Genomic DNA, 18,175 nt, shown 5'->3' on the forward strand with positions numbered 1-18,175 from the left:
CAAATCCAGTTCGGTGTATTCTTGCTTCAGGGTGCTTCACTTTATTTATGGCTTCTGTTTCTTGTCGCCTCTCAGGTTGTCTGGGAACTTTTAAGGCAGATGTGCAGACTGACTGCTTTCTCATAATCAAAGTAAGCAGCGCTGCCCCCTTGGCCGGATCGCACCGTCCTGGGAGATAAAGAGGTCATCGTGTTATTCTCGCATCCAGTCTTTAGAAGTTCAAAATAAAATCAAATTCCACATCTGCAGAGTTTTGTAGACCTTTTACCCCAGCTTGATGTATGAGGCTAGTATTTCATTTGATACTTGCAGGATTAAGTACCAGTTTGAGACCTTCAAACGTTTTTTTTGCTGTTGTTTTTCTCTTCTGAAGTGTCTCACTCAGGTTCTGGGATATTTCCATAATATCTTTAACCAGCACACTGTCTTCAGTCCTCGAGACCTGAAGAAAGCCAACGACTAGTCCTTATTTTCACAGGCTTTTGCAGACGAGTCTCTGGATCAGCGGGCCCTCAGAGCAGAGCGAGGCACAGATCTGACTGTCTCACTGCATGCTGTGAGTTCTCACGGGTTTCCAAATATTATTTGTACTCGGTTTTATTTAAAAGATAAATATCTTGCATTTATAAGAGATAAGGAAACTGGAACCTAAAAATTTAAAAACAACCTCTTCTTGCAAGCTGCCCAGTACCTAATAGCTTGCAAGCCTTTCGGGGAGACTACGGTTTGCCGGCCCTGGCTGGGCTCCGAAGGAGTTGGCTGAGCCTCCCATGGTTTCTGTCTGAGGACTGTGCTATTTGGGGGGCCTTTTATCACATGACCCACTTGCTTCCTGGAAGACAAGTGATGCTGCATGATGAGGAAGCAGGCATTGCAGGACGGGTACACGCTGTCACCCCGGCAACTGCCAGCAAGGCTGCTGCCCTAAGGACCCTCCTGGCCCCCAGGCCTGCTCCCCTCTGACCCGGTCTCCAAACTGCAGCTCCGGCGATTTTGAAAAAACACAACCCTGAACTTGTTGATACCCTGAAGAAAACCCAGTGTCACCTTGTCATTGCATGGTTACAGACCTTCCATGGCATCCCCTGCTCCCTTCAGGATGAAGCCCAGGTTCCTTGCAAGGCCCTGGCGGTCTGGCGCGGCTGGCTGTGTGCCATATCTTTGTCATGTGACCCCTCCTCCTCGGACTACTGATGGAGAAGGCACCCTCTTCTCTTCTTTCCACCCTCCCACTTACCTTTCAGCTCAGCTATTAGCTCCGCCAGGGCGTCTCCCAAACACTCCCCTCCCTAAAACCAGGCCAGAGCATGGGTACTGGCTCCCATCTGAACCAAAAGCTCCGGTACTGAGCTGCCATCAGTGCTGCCGGTGCAGGGCCACATGTGCCTGGCACGTGGTAGATGCCCAGGACACATTTGCTGAGAGAATCTGAGCATAGTTTACAGTCCTCCCACAGATGGGGCTGGGGCCAGAAAAAATAGTTGAGATGTCGTTTCCTTTTAAAAGATTTCTTTCTGAAAGAGGTGTCATTTAAGAATTTCTGTGCTTATCTTTTTTTTTTTTTTTAAAAAAACATCCTTCAGGGTCTGTCATTTTACAAAAGGTAAAATGAACACAACTGAACACAAGGTCATGAAAAGCCCCAGGAATGGTTTACTTGGACTCGAGCTGGTGGGAGCAAATGAATGGACTTTCCACTTTCCGTGGGAGCTCTATTCGTTTATAAATAGTCATGAAGTTTTTCCTCCTAGGTTTTTCCCTGAGAACATCTTGTCTGAGGGAAGTGGGAGCGGCACTTGGAAACTCTCTGCTGAAACATTTATTAACTGAAAATGGTGTTGAAGGAAAATATATGCCTCATGGACATGCAGGTTGGTTATCGCACATACGGGGTACGTTTCACTGAAGCCGAATCGTTCCGAAGCACAAAATCCCATACATACCCAAACCGCTTTGTGTGTTCTGTTGTTCCACTCAGCTCAGAAGTGCTGCAGGGGATTAGTGGAAGGAATGCTGGCCTTTGAAAACCACACCTAATGTTATTATTGTTGGCATGTTTATTGAAACACGTACCATAGATGACTTATTTCTATGTTGTTTTGCTGAGCTCATGTTTTAAGTCTTGATTTCTGTTCAAGGCTGAGTTTTGTCTTTGGAGTCTTATTTGAAAGATTTTTTCCAATACAAGGATAGATCCTTTTTGACTTTTATTTCTATTAGCAACAGAACTGCTCTGGGAACTTCCGTGTTATGGATAAAGTGTTAAAATTACATAGTGCTGGCGAGAGGAGTTTTGAGAGACTCCCTCTCTGAAGCTGTCTCCCACTGTCTTCCCCTCTGTGGCTCAGATCCCAGAGCAGGACCACCTGGGTCGGGGGCGTGAACTCCGGGACTGATCTGGGCATGGCCCTGTGACGTACTACTTACTCCTGTATAAGACTAGACCTCAGATTGTAGTCTGGGTGCAGAATCCCAGGCTGGTGTGAAGTGTGTGTGTGGCTCACTCTTTCTGCTCTTTCTTTTCAATGCTAGAGCAAAATGCAGTTAAAGAAGAGCTAAGTCCCTGACCAGATGAATGGAAAGCATGTAATAAAATAAGTGTCTTTCCTACAACACCCAGGTTGCTTTTCACCAACTCTGGGCCACCTCTGACACGACCAGGGCTCCTCGGGGGGCATTCCCTGGATTTACATCAAGGGAAGAAAGTATCCCAGCAAAGTTAGATTATGGGAATTCCTCTTCTTTCATGAAGGCTTTTGTGGGAAGGTGGAGGCAAGAAGGGGGGAATTTGGAGCTCAGCCAAAGGCCCAATGCCCAGCAACTCCCTACCCTTCGCTTGCACAGCGACCCACCCAGGACCCAGTGTCCAGAGGCGACTGTGGTCTCAACTTTTCTCCTTGCTGACTCTCAAGCTCGTCTGAACTGTTGCTCTGGCCTTCTAGCTGTCGTGATCCGGGGAAGTATTGGGCAATAGCCACTACCCGGCATACTTAGGCCTCAAGGGAGGAAATGGCCAGCACACAGGCTGTGAGGGAGTTTCCCCAGAGAGGAGCCTCTTCCTCAGAGGAGAGGTTAGAGGACAGAGGAACAGCCTAAGATGAGAGTCTCCAGTGTCCAGCATTACCAGGAAAGTCTCTAAGGGGGGCGCTGTGCCGGAGACAGACGTTCACTGCAGTTCATCTTTCAGAGCCTCCGACTCTTCGATTCGCCCTAGCACAGTAGCTGATCGCTGCGTCTTCTGTTGACACTAAATGCAGTGGCTGACTTGCCTCCAGGGCCCACGTTAGACAAACACACAGTACGACTGATGTTCACCCTGTGAACCCCACAACACAGAGGTAGGGAGCGGTGGGAAGGGCCGTACAGTGGAGAGAAGGAAGACCAGATACACTCTTGCTTCCCAGTTCACATTTACTCAGTCACTTGCTCATTGAGGGAGAATTGCCTGTGTTTCTTAAATTGTCATTTTTCCTTCTCCTCCTCTAACCGATTCAGCTCCACCCCCCACCCCGTGCCTAGTGTTATCGGCCAACCAGGGGGCTGCGTGATGGCCGGCAGCCTGTCTGTCCCAATCATTCCTGTATTGCCGGTGCCTACAGTGTCTGCTGTTTCTGTAAACATGTGTTCAGTGAGATAAAATATTTAGGAAGAGGTGACAAGAGAAAGCAAAATAATAATAGATGTTTCGAAGGGTGAAATCAGTGTAGGAGCTGAGAGAGTGAATCTGACAGCTGAAGTTGATCAAGGTCAGCTTCAGCGGGGTGGGGGGCGGATTTGAACTGGCCTTGAACAATTAAATAGGAAGGTAGAGCCTGAAAGACACAAAGACTGAATAAGTTGAGGAAGGACTTAATAATGAGTGATGCTAGAATTCTGGGGTGACCAGTGGACAAGAATGTTAGAGCAAAAGTCAAAAAAGTACATAATTTACCCCAAAGTCGGGCTAAATTGAAGTGAAATGTTATATTTCCAAAATGGTGGGTCCCTCCTTCTTGGCATTTCTTCTTGTTCCTCCACTTACCCTCTCTGACTTCTCAATTGTCTACTAGGCTTCTCTTTCTGGAATTTCTCCTGGGTTAGAAACCTATTATTTTAATGTCCCTGGATAGGATGTGAGAAAGGACCCAGGTGCTATAATTCCTGAAACTAGGATTCTCAGTCACCGAGGTGAACTGAGTCCACTATCTCTGTGAAATGTAGCACAAAAGGTAAAAAATAAATTAAAAAAAAAGAGGTGCTTTAAAATAGATGAGGCAAAACCAAAGTGTGATAAGATTTAATGTGATGTCTTTTTTTTTAAATGTGTATTTACAGGGAAAATTCATGCGTTTTAAAAAAGGAAGTATCCTGAATGAGGGTTGCCAATTTGGATCAGTGGAATAATTCATATCGTGAAGATAGCTTGGTTATCGAAAACATGCTAACCGGTGAAGAATGCAGTCAAGTTCAGAGCATTTCCCGGGCTCTAATGACACGGGCAGATGCCACAGTCAGAGGCGCATTTCCTGCGCTGCTATGCAAATCGCGCTGCCGCTAAATTAATAGCTGTCATGTGCAGTGTTTCCTGCTTTCTTGTATCCCTTTCATTTGGGTATCGGAGATTAAGAAAAAAGGCATACTTCTATTATCAGTCAGCTTCGACTACATGTATTTTCCCTCTTCTTGGCCAAGCTCTAGTTCACTGACACTGGCTTAATGGAAAGAAATGATAGTACTATTAAAAAATAATTATGGACTTAAAATAGCAGGCTCATTCTGAACCACCATGGTTACAATGGAGATGGGCTGTGATTAAAACCTAAGTGGAACTGTGAATTATCTTCCTTCTGCTGTTTGGGGAGTGGGGGAGGGATCCACATTGATTCTGAATATTTTTTCCTTCTAGAATTATTTTTGGCTGGAGACATGATTTAAAGATAACTTTGCTATGGCATGCTCATAAGCCAGGTTCATGGCTTATCAGTGATTCCCAAGGTGGGTGCGAGGGTGAGCCGCATATCAGAACCAGCAGGGGTACTTTTATTTTATTTTATTTATTTTTTTAATCATCACCCAAGGATACGTTTATTGAATTTAGAGGGAGAGGAAGGTGGGGGTGGGGGAGGAGAGAGAGAGAAAAACATCAATATGAGAGACAAACATTAATGTGAGAAAGACCAGTTGGTTGCTTCCTGTACATGCCCCAACTCCCCACCTGGGGATCGAACCCACGACCTAGGTATATGCCCTGACCAGGTTTGGAACCTGCAACCATTAGGTGTACAGGATAACACTGCAACCAACTGAGCCCCCCGCCAGGGCAGCAGGGGTGCTTTTAAATGAAAAGTGCCCTGGAGATTCTAATGTATAGCTTAAAGGGGACCAGTCCCCCCAGTGCTTTCCAGTGTGAACAACTTCCGTTAGTGGGTTATATAACAGCTATCTTGGGAATATACGAGAGTCGAGAATTGCTAGCTTGAGTGAATTTTATAGCTAAAAGAAATAGGCACTGTTACCTAACTCTCATGTCTTCAAGGACAGATTAGCTGTTGTTTCCCAAATATTCATTATGTGCTACACACTTGCTAGGTGCTCACATATGTAGTGTCCAGTCTAAATACTGTTCTCACTATATAGAAGGGGAGTAGAGACTTAGCAAAGTTGTGGCCCAAGACCACCTGCTAAGTGGCATTGCAGTGATTTGCATCCTAGCTTTTCCTGCTCCAAAGCTAAATCAGCAAGGTCACTATTAATTCAAACAGCTGGAACATGGCCCTGTAGTAGCCACCTGTCTTTGCCCATCACCATCTCTTTCCGTCTTAGGGTATAGCGCCCTGGCTCTCCTTTGGGGATCATTCCTCTCTCTCTCTCTCTCTCTTTCTCTCAGTTCATGTGGCTCTAGTGGGGCCATTCTCACTGTTGACCTGAGGAAGGACACTCTCCCCAGCTCAGCCAGCCAATCAGCACATTCTGTTACTCCGGCCACAGTGACTGGGCCAGGGATGGGCACAGGTCCCTTGTACATGTTGTAAGGAATTGGCTCATGTAATAATAGAGACTGACAGGTCCCAAGATCTGCAGTCACAAGCTGGAGATTCAGGAGAGCCCACGGGTGGTTCCTGGTGGAAAGCCAGCAAGCCGGTGATGCAGGAAGCGTTGGTGGCTTAGTCTGAGTCCAAAGGCGTGGAGAGATTCTTTAGTCCCAGCTCGAGACAGGCAGGAGGAGTTCCCTCTTATTCTTGGGAAGATCATCCTTTTCACTCTATTCCGGCCTTCAGTGGATCGGACGAAGCCCACCCACATTATGCAGGGCAGTCTGCTTTAGTGAGTCCATCAGTTCGAATGTGAACCTCACCCTGAAACACTCCCACAGACACGCTCAGAACAGTATTGACCAAGTGTCTGGGCACCGTGTGGCTTAGTCACCGGGTTGACACATGAAATTAACCATCACAACAGTGGAGAGCAGAGCCGAGTGGTGATACCGTTACTACCAGTGGCTCGATCATCGGCGCCCCAGATGTGGTCATGCCTCATTTTCTCCCTCGGGTCGTTCCAGCTACATGAACCAATGCAACCGCAGCTCCTACCCTACCGTTCTGAGGGAGGAGGGAAGAGTTCTTACTAACACGAACCCCTTGGCACCCAGTGTCTCCAAGTCTTCACGTAACGCTGATGAAGCTGGAAAAAGTGGGAGAGCTGAGCAAATGCTCACTGTACTCGACTGCATGGGAAACGTGCGTGAAGGCAGGATGGCCGGTCCCTGTTAGGCTCACAGCGTAGCCCACGAGGCAAGCACCTTGTCTCAGGGGGTCCCACACGACAGCACTGATACGGATTGCAGAACTGAAGTGCTTGCAGTATATTTGCAATCTTTTAGTAAATTTTAAATTTCTACCTTGGTCTGTTTTTTAAAGGAAATTTGTTTATTTGATTTTTAAATGTTTTAAATAGAAGTACTTGGCAAAGCAAAATAGCCCTGTGGTCTTGTCCACATCCTTTACAAGTTAACCTGGTTTTTCTGCTGAGATAGTTGGAAAAACCTCGCAACAGCAGAAATGAGGTCTTGAAAGCCTCCTTGTTTCCAGGGTCCCCTTTCAGACCATCGTTCCTGCTTGAACCTACCCACGATCCCTTGCACATGCATTCTTTTGAGATCTGGAAATGGGACTAAAAAGGCTTGAATTCTAATTCCTTCCCAAAGTCCTTCAGGTATGTCTGTGAGTTCTGGGTCTGGATTCATTCAGAAAGACTTCCCGCTAAAAGTAAGGGGAGCCCCCCGAGGACTGAATGCAGGAACCCATCTCGCAGTAGAACAAGATACTTCATCTCTGGCCAAAGGACCCTCCTCATGCCGTGAAAAGCCAGGACTCCGCTATTGCTTGTTCATTTAAAACTGCTGTGCCTGCCGCCCCGCCAGTCAGTTTGCTGCGTCATCAAGATACAGAATGTAGAGTGGAAGCGCATCCTCCTTTACAGGATGCAGCCATGGAGTGCTTTCCCGGGTTCCAGCGACTCCCCAAAGCGTTACTGAAGTTTTGCTATGCGTCCTTTTGATGGTGTGGAGGGAAAATGGAAACAACCTGGGCATACAGGCCGTGCCCCCCCAGAGCTCCCCACGAACGGGGAAGACAGACACAAACGTAAGGAATTCCACGATGGCTAAGTGTGGTTAAGACCAATGTGGAAGGGAAGCGAAAGTTCCATGGGACTGGCAGGGTGGGCAGCGGGTGTTTGCACTGAGCCAAAATGGATGCTGATGTGATACTTGGGAGCCCCGTGTACCCCAGGAAAAAGTCCTGCCTTAATGTATTTGCACTGTGCTGAAAGAGAGCACTCCCCCTTTTATAAATCAGGTTTGGCTCCTGGGGGCATAAAGCCATTCCTTGGTGCCTTCCCAGGAAGCAAAAAGAAAATTATAAGGCTACAAACTGCTACAATGATTCCAAAGTTCTGGCCGAGCCTCCAGCAGACACATGCGTTCCCTGGCTATAGGAGCTACCAGGCAGCCGTGCGGACAGGGCATGCCAGTGGGCAGATGGCCGGGGGGCCTGTTGCGGCCACTGAGAGTAGGAGGCTCCTTTTTTCAGTTAAGAATTTCTGTCCTCAAAGGAATGAAAGAAATACTTTCCTTCCTCGTGGCTGTAACAATGAAGCAAGTGACTAATGGCCTCCCCTCCTGGTGCTGCCTGCCCACTGGAGGGAGGCATTATCTTGCGGCTCTCATCTGGCAGGGCTTGGCCTGAGATCTGGGAGCCAGGGGCCGGCCTGGAGCATCGGCTTGTTGAGCGGCTGCTTAACGTGTAGGCTGTCTTCAGACAAACGGCGGCCCTTTGTCTTAACTGAAGCTGCTCAGAGCAGTCTCTGGAAAGGAGAGGAGACCTGGCTGCTTCTGAGCCCCACGTGGAAGAAGCGGCTGCAACAATGGCTCGCTCAGAGCGATGACCTTAGCTGTGGTTGCCAGCAACTGGTCCGGAGGTATCGACAGTTTGCACGATTCCTTCACTCAGGAGGCTGGTGATTAATGCGCCGGCTTGAACGTAATTGGACAGCCCTGCTCCTGAAACTGGGTCAGGGCAGAACAGTCCCACGTGGAGACAGACATTACTAAAATACAGGGACAGATAAAAGCGAGGGCTGTTGAATCGCTGCACATTCCTCTCGCCCAAGCCCTAGGGGAAAGGGACTCGCATTGTGTGAACACCAACAGGTGGCCGGCGATATGCTACACACTTTCATTAAGTGACTTGATGGCGGCGCGTGGCCATGTAGACAGTGGCAGACTTTATTTCCGTTTGTAGATGAAGCAGACACTCAGAGGTAAAAAAGCTGCCTGAGGCAGTTGCAATACGCAGCTTGGTAGAAGAACCAGCGTCCAAACCCGTCTCATAGGCTCCCTTCCAGAGGGATCCTCGATGAGGTCGAGACCAGATGTGTTGTATTATTGTTCCCTCCGTGCTTAGCCCAGTGTCAGGTCTCCATAAATATTCATCGAGGAGCAGGAGTTGTGCCTACAGGCATGCTCTTGCGTGGGCAAGGTACAGCCGGAGACCCGGGACCCTCCGTGCAGATGCAAAAGCCAGGTAAACAGGATGTCCACAGACACTTACTGACCCTCTCGTGCAGGAAGGTGCCATTGGGAGCCACGGGGGAAGGCAGGCGGGGCGGCTGCATTGCCAAGTCCGGGGTTACTGTTTGCAGTACAAGTGTGCAGAATGAGGGAAGAGGGCAGAGGGTCCTCTCCAGCAAGTCTCTCTCTGCCCGCTCTGGGAAAGCCAGAGCAGCGATGAAGCTGTTTCAGTTTTCTCTGTTTGAGCTCCTGGTAACATACAGTTTGAAAAGCAGATGCTGGGGGCTAAAATATAACCAAGGCTTCTTGCTCTTCGGACGTGGGAGCCGAGGTCCAGGTTTTGTGCAGTGACCTACCCACACTAACCGAGTGACTAGTGGCAGATCCAAACTAGCCCCACATCCCAGTGGAAAGTCTGGGGCCTCCTGCATCGCATCCTTCCCTTCTGAGCACCGAATCCCAAGGCCTCCTCTCGGAAAGGTGTGACTAAAGAAAGACCCTTATGAAACACCATGAGAATCGATCGGTCTCGTGAGAAAACCGAAGCTCCTCTGATAGCAGTAATTGTTACCCAATCTGCTGAGGGCTCACCCTATGTCAGGACTGTGCTAGGTCACTTTCAAGCCTTATCTCATTTAATCCTGGCAGAAACCCTATAGGAGAAGCACTAGTATTATCGCCGTTTTGGGGGCGAGGGGAAGAGATAACTGAGGCTCGGTGACTTGCCCACAGTTGACCCCCCCAAAACCTGGCCCATGAGAGACCCCGGATGTCACCAAAAGCTATTTCTCCCTAAACGCTGCAGTGAACGCAGTGATAATTCAGCTATCTTTTCTGTATATTTTGCATGTCTTCTGGTTATAATGTATTTTTTTTAACCTAGTGAGGCATGTTTGAAAGAGGGTAAAGCAAGAGATCCTGTTTATTATTTAGGCAACAGTTTCAGCGATGACTTTCATATGAACCTTATCAGTGTCACGCCAGGGTTTACTAACACTTCGCTAACTTATAAACAGGCTCCCGCGCACTCACTCTGGTGCTTATACAAAGAAACACATATAAACATTTCAAAACATTTCTGGTGGGCAATTAATTTGTTTCCTTTGGGAAAATATCCGATTGATGATAATAATGAGGCAACGCATATTTGGGAGATAAATAATAGGAAAGGGGGTAGCTTTGGTCTCTCTCGGGAATTTTAGATGTGTAGACATCGTCATTAAATTTCTGTGTATTGCAGATTCATTTCTCAGCATGCTTCAAGGAGTGTGCTCAGGAATCTGAGACACGAGAGAGGGGAGCAGACAAGAAGTTTTTTGGTTTATTTGAAAACTCCGTGTCTTCCGGAGAACTGAAGACTTTGGGTGGGGTTGGTGGGGGGGGGGGGACATTTGTTGTTTTTTTTCTAAAGTACACTGCTGCACTTCGAAGAACCCTCTACAGCTACTCCCAGATTTCTTCCCTGTCCTTTCTGTTTCCTTTTTCTCCTTTTCTCTCTCCCTCTCCTCTCTGTGTGGGATACGTAGACAGACAGGGGAAAGGAGGGGCATGTTTATCGTGGTTTATGACCCCTGGGCTCCCCGAAGGAGAAAGAGTCTCATCTGAGCATTTTCCCCAGGCCTGCTATCCATCTCCAAAATCTTCAAAGATGTCTCCTCCAGGAGGTATCCCTGCATCACAATGGCTTGCTTCTCTCTAGCTACACGAAGACAACACCATTCCTCCAGTGGAATGCCAGATCACACTTTCTGTCCCAGTGCTTTAAGGAAGACACCAACAAATTCAAATCCATGACCTGCAGGCTTGAATGGTGCATAGCGATCATCAGTTTTGAAAAGCTTTCACCCTGGATTCAGATAGGGGCCTCTGAAAGGTTATTAAGACGCTCACTACCCCTCCATTTTCCTGGAACATAGCAGGGTTGGACTTCTCCACACCCTTTGGCGTTAAGCATGCTGCCTGCCCTCGTGTAGCTGGTGAAATATGAGTGGCGGGGCAGGGAGCCAGAACGGGACCTGCCGCATTCTTTTTCCCTGTTGTAGCAACCAGCGACGACGTTCCAGAAGGCAAAGACCCCCTCCGTGGGGACGGCCTGCTGATCTGTGACAGGCATATGCATGCTGCGTGATATAAGGACTCACTGGGTAGGGGTCTAGGCGCAGCTACCCACCTGCAGGAAACCCCGTGACTGGGTGAGGACTGCCTTCCATGTGCCTCTCTTCAATCCCCAATTACTGTGAAGCTTTCCACTGGAAGTCAACTTTGGTGTCTGGCTTCGCAACGCTGCCTTAGGAGGTTTTCTGACTTATATTCAAAGATCCAATTGCACATTTGGTTCCTGCCTCTCAATTAGCTGTACAGCTTTTATTAGAGAAATCATTTACTCTTCCTGAACCCCCACGCAGAAAATCTAGAAGTGGGGTTCAACAAGCTCCTCCTCTTGCACAGCACTCCTGAGAAGTCAAGGCAAAGCAAGAGGGTGTTTGTGGAAGTGCAGTCCACCTAGAGGTGGAAAGCGTTGGCATCCCTGTATCATCATGCTTGCCACACAGGCGCATCGGGCCCGCCAGGTCCTGCCTGCTGGGATGGTGGACCAGGGGTTGGTGTAGAGGGTGCATGCGTCCTGTTTGGGTCATGGGCTACCTCCTGGAAGGAATGAATTGTTCCTAAATTTGGAATCGAAGGCTCCTGGTCTCCTCTGAATACTGCTCCCTGCAGTTGACCTCTCCTTCTCAAAGGCAGGTCATGCCTCTTGGCTCACCCATTTGCAAAGCAGTCAACCTACCCACCTCGTTTGGTTAATGCTTTACAAAAGGACATCTACAGACAGATTGCGTGACCAGAGGGGTCCCATAGAAGGCCCTCATAGGGCACTGGTCCTTTTTCCATCGGAGAGTGCCCAAGGTCCCCTTCAGTCGGTTACCCCAGTGTGTGCAGTCTCTGAAGGTTCCAGTCCTGAGAATCAATCCGTTTGGCTATTTCCTAGTCAGTAGGAAGCAAGGCAGCGCTTACCAACTTCCGAGTGTCTGTCTCTCTCTGCGGATGGACTCCCTTTCTTGGATATAACCCGACTAATTTTTATTAAGTCAGTTATTTTTGCAGTGGAGTGGATACTGAACTCTGATTAATTTTTCAACTCCATGAAAAGTTTACATGTTTTGAGCTCCGCCCTGCAATTTAATTTACTATAATTAAAGTTTAATTTATACAAATCTTTTTCCTTTCAATATAACATTGCTTTCACACACTTGGCATCACCAAGTGATTCAGAATAACTCGATTCTTCAGTTCCTTCCTTGTCCCCTCCTTTTGTCAATCCCTTCTTCCCTCAGCTCCTGTCCTGTAGCATATTGATGAGCTTTCTGCTGATCCTGGCTTCTCTGGGGAAGCCATCTGCCGGACACCTTCTAAAACAGCCCCTGGGAAGGTGACGGTGGTGGTAACTCCCATAAACTCTCCTTGGTTGCATTCCCATCTGGGAGTGTGGTTACAGAGCGGGTGGGGACAGGAGGCTGAAGTTGGCTCAGACCTAAGTCAGGCCACAGAGCTTCAAGAGGCCCTTCCCCTGCCCTGGCTCCCAGCCCCGCCCGACCACAGTCTCAGCTTATCTCTAAGGAGATTAGAAGACCTCTGGCTCATCACTGGCTTTCTGTCTTTGCCAAGAGGCCTGGCAGATCAAAGTCCACATTACTTCGCCTAGCTAGTGGCTTATCTCCTGCCTGTCCCAAGACCACTGACCCCTCAATTAGGTTTTAACAGCCATTTCTCTTTGGGGAGGAAATGTTCATAGATGGAGCACAGTTTACACTACCAGAACTCTGGGCCTGACCCCCGCGGCCGTGTGGCCGACCATGACTGCACGCCATACAATTAGGCGACGTTTTTCAGTTCCCTAAGAAAGAGGAAAAAATGTTATTTTTACCAAAAATATCTCCCAGTGTCCTAAAGCATGCTATTTTTCACATCTAATGAGGTGACAGTGGAGTTTGTTAAATGACTGTGACTTTATCAAGCTTTAATGCTAACATGCCTCAAATCCAGAGCTTTGTGGCACGTCCAGGGAGACATGGATAATCCCAAGCGTGATGGATGCTCTCTGCTGCATTCCTCTGCTTTCTCGGGGAGACCAGCCCCTTCCCCCTCCCGCCCCCGGGGTTTCAGCCGCATTGGAGTTTCCTTTGAAACATGCCCTGTTAGTTTGCAAGTTTTGAGTTCCTTAAATTGAAATCGAATGCCAAGGAAAAAATATTTTATACTCTGGCACTGGAAAATTCCCTGAAAGATGTGGGCTTTTTCAGGTGAATATTGTAACTGGTGAATTATAAATATATGAATTTTATATTTTAATATATGAGCTTTATAGATAAAAATATGTGAGGTTTATGTATAAATATAGAAAGTTTTATATATAAAATAGGTGAATTTTTATATAAAATAGATGAGTTATGTAAAATAAAAAGTTTATATATCAAATATATTAATTTTATATATAAGGATAGGAATTTTATATATAAAATACACTTTTATTTTTACTGCAGATAAATTTCTTTTTATTGGGTGTTTGTGCCAGTTACCCTGGAAAATACAGTCATCATATAGAATGTCTCTCTCCTCGAGAAGCTTACCTTGTAATTTAAAAGATGGCAGCACAAAAGGGTGATTGATTATTAGACTGTTGCAATAGAGCAGAGCTCCAGCTTTGGAGCAGACAGCCCTGGGTTTGAATCTCAGCTTTGCTCTGATCGTTATTACTTGTTCACCTCCAGGGAAATTGTTTAACTTCCTGAGCCTCAATTTTTTTGTCTTGAAAGTTGGGAAAAGCACCCAAATTCTTCTCAGAGTTGCTACAAGGATCCAATGACATAAAGTATCCAAGCGTGTAGCCCACTGCGTGGCACATGGTAAACCCTCAATGAATGGTAAGTGCTAGTTGTTTCATTCATTGTAAATCATGAAAAGTTTGCTGTAAAAAAATGGGGTAGAAGTTACTGAAAGACAGGCAGGCAGGAAGCCATTCCAGGGGCAGAATCAGATAGGAGCGTAAGCTGAGCATTGAAGGGACAGCTGGTAAACCCTTTGGAGTCACTGGCCAGCTGATTTTATGCCCACCTTCCTCATCTTTCTTACCTTATCGGCCTTCAGGACTTACTGAGAATTACTGAGGAGGCCACAAAGTTAGTTTCTGTATCTATTACAGATGAGGGTCAGTTGTCATTTCCATCATAAAAGCCATGCTTCATGGATCTAAAGCTTGGAATTTAAAATGACATGGAGCTTAAACTCTACTTAACGCTTTTGATTTAAAACCTTCTCGGAGAACTAGAGTTCTTAAGTCCACATGGCCGATAATACCATTGCAAGCTCTTTGGTATAAGTTACCTTTGAAAGTAAATTCTGTATCTGGCTTTACACAGCCTTTTCAATGACAAATAGCTTTAAACAAAGAGTCATAAAAATACAACACTTTCACAAAGCAAATAATCAGCCACATCTGCCTTCGCCATGGAAGAATGATGGGTACCTTGGGAGGGTTCATTTCCATGCATTTTAATGATGAGTTTCCAAAATGGTTACTTTAGGGAAGGACAGTTTAGGGAGAGGAAGGAGAAACACTTTCAGAGGCTACTTTCTTACCCTCCAGAGATATGCATTGAATTCATCTATATTTTACATGAGATTTTATTTTAAAGATAAAAATACATCAATACAACAGCAGTAAATGCTTTATCTTTTGGCTTATGCATCAAAGACATAGTACAGATAAATATGCCTGTTAGCAGACTGATCCAAAAGCGTTTTATTTAAAAATAACAAGATCACTGTCCCACAGAAAGTATCTGATGGCCAGGATCAGCAAGGAATTTTGATATTTTGTTTAAAAAAAAAGATTGCTCTGATTTTATCTTTGGAGATAAAGGGAGACAGGAAAATGCTCAGAGAAGATTCCAAGGGAAGGCTGAGAATTTGAAACACCTGCCAGAAATGCCCGCGATCTAGTTGACCACGTAAAAGCCCTGTGGTGTTTGGTATCATGTCCTTCTGGTCAGCAAACCCTTCTGTGCGGTGTCCAGGGGAAGGTGCTGGGAATGGGGGAAGGATAATGGTGCAGCATCTTCATCAATCTGCAATTGTTACTGTGGGCAGGGCTTGGGGACACTCTTCTGGACACACTATGGGTGTCTCCCATAGCCTTTCAGTCTCCATTTTCCAGGGTCCAACGAGCATATCTTCTGACCTTGGCCCAAATTCATATTTAGACCAAGAGTCTAAGAAAAGCTATCCAAAGGTGCAGGTAAGGTTGGTGAGAAAGTTCATGGTCATGAGTGGCAAACTGGCTTCCTTGGACTCATGCTGATAACAGAGGACCAGAACCGCTCACAGACCCTAGGGAATTTCCAACTACTGGGTATAAAGAGCGAAGGCTGAGGTGTGCTGTTCCCTTCTGAGACAGACTGAAAAAGAACGACAATGACATTGAGCAGCTCTCTCTAGACTCCAGGGACGGAGTCTCTTTCCCCACCCACTGACCCTGGCCCAGCCTCGAGGGTTGCTATGGCTGGTGCACCAGAAGTTGTGTAAGTTCTAGAACCTCAAGTGGCCTTGCAGCTTCTGCCTTTGTCCTCATAGAATGTTCTAGTCATGGCATAAAGAAGCCTGGGCTACATTACTGAATGTTGGGAGGTCACGTGGAGAAAAGAGGCCAAGCCGGTAGAGAGCCAGCACTAAGGCCACGTGAGGTCACCTTCGTCCCTCCGGACCCCCTGCCGAACCACTGGCTGGCTGTTGCTGCCTGCCCTGAAATGTGAGCCCAGGCAAGACCAGCAAAACTTCCCCGTCAACCCACAGACTCATGGGAAATAGTAAATCGTGGTTTTAAGTCAGGGTCCGTGGGCCAAATCTGACCAGGCACGTGCTTTTGTAAATAAACATGCTTTATTGGAACACCATCACACTCATTCATTCCGTGTTTACGGCTGCTCTTGGGCTAAGTCGCAATGTTTAGTAGAGACCATATGGCCCACAAAGCCCAAACTGTTTACTGTCTTTCTCTTTACAAAACATAAGTTTGCCTACTCATGTTTTAAGCCATTGAGTTTTGGGAGTGTTTTGATACACAGCAGCAAACAACATGCCCACGTTGGTACATCAGTCAGTGTTCTCTAGAGGAATGGAGGCGGTAGGAATTGGCTCAGATGACCACGGAGGCGTCAACCTCTGTCTGATGCCTCAGACTAGGGGAGTGGCTGGTGTAAGTTCCCATCCCAGAGTCAGCAGCCCCAAACCCCAGATTGAGCCTATGTTTTAGCTGAAGTCTGAGGGCCCGAGAAGACCGATGTTCCAGCTCAACACCCAGGGAGGAAGGAGGAGTTTCTTCTTAGTCTTGGGAGTGCCAGGCTGGCGGTTCTATCCAGGGGGTTGGATGGGACCTGCCCACAGTGGGGGTGGGGGGGAAGGGGGCAATTGACTCGATTCAGTCTGTCAGTCCAAAAGCCAGTCTCATCCGAAACACCCTCACAGACACACCCGGGGTAGTGTCCGACCAGCTATCTGGGCGCTGTGTGCAGGCCCAGGCAAACTGCACAGCAGTAACCGTCACGCTCGGCCTAAAAGTCATGTGGTGCTATAACCAAGACCTAAAATTCTTGACGCTGACTGTGGACCGGGAAGGGGACAGGACACCGTGAGTGAGGGCTGGGAAGAAGGTGCGGAAACAGCTGTTGGGAGCTGGAGAAAAGGCAGTCCAGGTTACGTAACGGTGGTCTAGCATAGCACAAACTGTCACCCAAAGGAACTTGGACGTAGACAATCACCTACTGATTTCGCAGAGCTGGCCAAAGGAATCTCCACACAGAACATTGAAAGTGCCAGTTGGCTTCTCCTAGCTGCATTCGATCATGTGGGTGAAGACAGATGAGCTAAAGAACTGGTTAGTTGACAAGCAGGACTTAGAAGAAATAGAGGGGTCTAGGACAGGCTCGGTTAGATGACAAGACTGTCCATCTTCCTTCCCAATTAGGAGGAACGGCTTCCATCCCAGCACCTACCGGGGGGAACTTCGAGAGGCATATTTAACGCAGGAAATAGCGGTCAGCCACACAGACTGAGAAAGATACTCGTCAGCTGCAACAACACTGTCACTACGATGAAGACAAAGAGGAGCTCGGGGTCATTGTTTCAAAGCGTGGCTGACTGTAATACTTGCTACTAGAAAATTAAAATAGAGCTTGACATTTGAACAAAAGTCTCCATGAGTGAGTCAAAGTTTCTTCCTCTCACTGAAACAAAAAAAATGTATATAAGCAGTGATGAATTCCCTTGTCACTACATTTTAACAGAATGAGGGCACATGGAAGCTGCTGGAATGTTCGGCCGGCCACTGGGGGCTTTCGTGTGTTTACTGGCGTCCTGCCCACAGCTGGAATTTATGTGAGTCATTTCAGTTTGTGTCTGTTTCTGTTTGTAAGAGGGGAGCTTCTTCCCCTCACCCTGCCCAGGGCTTGGCTCATTTTCACCGTGGCTGTTCTTAGCATGCAAGAGCGAACTTACAAGTCTCGGATTAAAGAGCATTTTTAAAGGGTCTCCTGTTATTGCTCACTCCTCCCTCCTAGGGTTCTATGTGCCGCTCTGGTCCTTCCTGCAGGACCACGGGCAAGTTATAGAACCTGTCCAAGTCTCAGTGCATCATCTACAGAGAAGAATACTCCCCGCCCCCCGTCAGAGAGATGGGATCCGCAGAGAGAGTAAGCTGCAGCAACGCCTCGAAGGGCTCCTGGTGTACAGTAGTGCTTCTCTCACAGTGTCTTCATAGAGACAAAAGTTAATATTCGTGAAGTGCTCAGGACACCGTCTCGCACATGGTAAGAGTTTGTTAAATCAAATAAATACGAATCATCCAGACTGTTGTCATTAGTAGGCGCCAGATCTCAGGGAGTTTGACTTCAGTTGTGTGCGTGAAGCACGGGGTCAAAACCTGATCGCTTATGACCACGACCAGTAGTCAGAAGGCAGCTGTGCCTGACTTCCATGCAGCCCGCACACGTGGGTGCCTGCTGTGTGCACTGTGCTAGGCACCTCGAAGGGCACAGGAGGGAATAAGAATGGTGGAGAAGGAGATCTTAACACACC

At 47.4% G+C, this 18,175-nt stretch overlaps 1 long non-coding RNA gene across 1 annotated transcript in view; it reads left to right on the top strand.

The window, feature by feature from the left end:
- LOC123479266 (uncharacterized) overlaps positions 1 to 17,755 on the top strand; it is a 40,343-nt gene extending 22,588 nt beyond the window's left edge. The window contains exons 5-9 of the long non-coding RNA XR_008426712.1: positions 76 to 131; positions 479 to 556; positions 1,752 to 1,871; positions 13,816 to 13,968; positions 17,067 to 17,755. This is a non-coding gene — a long non-coding RNA (uncharacterized lncRNA). The remainder of the gene's footprint in view (positions 1 to 75; positions 132 to 478; positions 557 to 1,751; positions 1,872 to 13,815; positions 13,969 to 17,066) is intronic.
- The last annotated feature ends 420 nt before the right edge of the window (positions 17,756 to 18,175 follow it).

This window comes from Desmodus rotundus, chromosome 4, assembly GCF_022682495.2.
Source record: "Desmodus rotundus isolate HL8 chromosome 4, HLdesRot8A.1, whole genome shotgun sequence".
In the NCBI taxonomy this organism is placed as follows: Eukaryota; Metazoa; Chordata; class Mammalia; order Chiroptera; family Phyllostomidae; genus Desmodus; species Desmodus rotundus.